The 3,049-nt window shown below is 48.2% G+C and overlaps 1 non-coding gene across 1 annotated transcript; it reads left to right on the plus strand.

Annotated features, from left to right (window-relative positions):
• Positions 1–2,644: 2,644 nt before the first annotated feature.
• LOC131270270 (5.8S ribosomal RNA) lies at positions 2,645–2,799 on the plus strand. Its single transcript, XR_009179377.1, has one exon. It is a non-coding gene; the product is annotated as a 5.8S ribosomal RNA (ribosomal RNA).
• Positions 2,800–3,049: the final 250 nt, after the last annotated feature.

A 3,049-nucleotide genomic window follows, 5' to 3' on the forward strand; every position in this document is an offset into this window, starting at 1 on the left:
CTTGCCCTATGTGGAAGAGGACACAATACTTAATACTTAGAGTACAAGCATAAAGGAACACGGACCAAGCCGTACCGAGAGAATCGGTACTAGAGCCCTCGCGGTTCTACATTGTGAGCCCTCGTGGTTCAAACTAGATACTTTATGCAAGGCGTACTCAAAACTGTGGTGTGAAGTATAAAGTATAGTCCTCATCTGGTCCACGCTGCTTCGGCGGTCCTGGGTAAGATAGTTAATTCTAGCTTGCCCTATGTGGAAGAGGACACAATACTTAATACTGTGGTGTAATGGACAAGGTATAGTCCTCCACTGGTCCACGCTGCTCCGGCGGTCCTGGGTAAGATAGTTCATTCTAGCTTGCCCTATGTGGAAGAGGACTCAATACCCTACCTGTTGAGCTTGAAACAAAGTCATCACTTGGGCATGCTCATATTGCCATACAATATTCCATTATCTACTAATGAGCATGCAGCTATATGATTATAACCTGTAAACGATTACCCCGCCGTAGTTCAGCGCTTCAACCAAGTGATGACTTCAGTATGGCTAGTGTGTGAAGTATAAAGTATAGTCCTCCCCTGGTCCACACTGCTTCGGCGGTCCTGGGTAAGATAGTTAGTTCTAGCTTGCCCTATGTGGAAGAGGACACCATACTTAATACTGTGGTGTAATGAACAAAGTATAGTCCTCCACTGGTCCACGCTGCTTCGGCGGTCCTGGGTAAGATAGTTAGTTCTAGCTTGCCCTATGTGGAAGAGGGCATACAAGACAAAGTATAGTTCTCCCCTGGTCCACGCTGCTTCGGCGGTCCTGGGTAAGATAGTTAATTCTAGCTTGCCCTATGTGGAAGAGAGCATACATGAACCAAGAACGAAGGTTATGATCGAGGAATGATTCGACAACTAACCGATGGTATGAAATGTGAAGAATTCAAGCAAGCACACAATCAAGTCATCACTTGGGCATGCTCGATAGCCAACCCTATGACATTAACCTAGTAGAGCATGCGAAAACCAATATATATGTAAACGATGCCCCTCCCTAGTTCAGCGCTTCAACCAAGTGATGACTTCAGAATGGCTAAATCAAATCGGTTCAAAACATACCATCGGTACCCTATTGAAACACACAAGTCGATATCAAACCTCATGATTGTGTAGTCCTCCACTGGTCCACACTGCTCCGGCGGTCCTGGGTAAGATAGTTCACTCTAGCTTGCCCTATGTGGAAGAGGGCACATTACTCAATACTGTGGTGTTATGAACAAAGTATAGTCCTCCACTGGTCCACGCTGCTTCGGCGGTCCTGGGTAAGATAGTTAGTTCTAGCTTGCCCTATGTGGAAGAGGGCATACAAGACAAAGTATAGTTCTCCCCTGGTCCACGCTGCTTCGGCGGTCCTGGGTAAGATAGTTAATTCTAGCTTGCCCTATGTGGAAGAGAGCATACATGAACCAAGAACGAAGGTTATGATCGAGGAATGATTCGACAACTAACCGATGGTATGAAATGTGAAGAATTCAAGCAAGCACACAATCAAGTCATCACTTGGGCATGCTCGATAGCCAACCTCATGACATTAACCTAGTAGAGCATGCGAAAACCAATATATATGTAAACGATGCCTCCCTAGTTCAGCGCTTCAACCAAGTGATGACTTCAGAATGGCTAAATCAAATCGGTTCAAACCATACCATCGGTATCCTATTGAAACACACAAGTCGATATCAAACCTCATGATTGTGTAGTCCTCCACTGGTCCACGCCGCTTCGGCCGTCCTGGGTAAAATGGAACATTCCAGCTTGCCCTATGTGGAAGAGGGCACATTACTCAATACTGTGGTGTGAAGTATAAAGTTCAGTTCTCCCCTGGTCCACGCTGCTTCGGCGGTCCTGGGTAAGATAGTTCATTCTAGCTTGCCCTATGTGGAAGAGGACACTTCATACTTCGTCTCTAAGCGGCGGCTTGACTCCTCCCTACGGGGAACGGGTTTACGCGCACAGCGGCGGCTTACGCACTATGGCAGTCATGGATGCCTTACGTTTCTATGAAAAGTGTGTTCCTCCCCTGGTCCACGCTGCTTCGGCAGTCCTGGGTAAGATAGTTAGTTCTAGCTTGCCCTATGTGGAAGAGGACACGTAGACTTACTGTGGTGTGAAGTATAAAGTTCAGTTCTCCCCTGGTCCACGCCGCTTCGGCCGTCCTGGGTAAAATGGATTCATCCAGCTTGCCCTATGTGGAATGAGGACACTTTATGCTTCGTCTCTAAGCGGCGGCTTGCTCCTCCCTACGGGGAACGGGTATACGCGCACAGCGGCGGCTTACGTTATGGCAGTCATGGATGCCTTACGTTTCCATGAAAAGTGTGTTCCTCCCCTGGTCCACGCTGCTTCGGCAGTCCTGGGTAAGATAGTTAGTTCTAGCTTGCCCTATGTGGAAGAGGACACGTAGACTTACTGTGGTGTGAAGTATAAGGTTCAGTTCTCCCCTGGTCCACGCCGCTTCGGCCGTCCTGGGTAAAATGGATTCATCCAGCTTGCCCTATGTGGAATGAGGACACTTTATGCTTCGTCTCTAAGCGGCGGCTTGCTCCTCCCTACGGGGAACGGGTATACGCGCACAGCGGCGGCTTACGCAAGTTAGTCACCCTCGGCAGTGGATCACTCGGCTCATGGATCGATGAAGACCGCAGCTAACTGCGCGTCATAATGTGAACTGCAGGACACATGAACATTGATAAGTTGAACGCATATTGCACGTCGTGGGAACCTACCATGATGTACAGATGACTGAGCGCTTATATTTGAGAAATGTATCGCATACATTTAACTACGCCGTGACACCCGTCACGAGACGTGCACCATGATGTTAACTAGGGTCGCGACGACCCGCTAGCATTAAAGAACCCGTGGTTTACAATATACTGGCATTGGAATTCGAAGTATTTAGAGCGTCCGTGTTCCCGCGTGAGGCGGAAGTACGAGGAGAAGGCGTGCTTGTGGTGTCTGTGGTGGTGTTTACTGATGTCTAGCTTCAGCTTATTTATTTA

Source organism: Anopheles coustani, assembly GCF_943734705.1.
Source record: "Anopheles coustani chromosome X unlocalized genomic scaffold, idAnoCousDA_361_x.2 X_unloc_2, whole genome shotgun sequence".
In the NCBI taxonomy this organism is placed as follows: Eukaryota; Metazoa; Arthropoda; class Insecta; order Diptera; family Culicidae; genus Anopheles; species Anopheles coustani.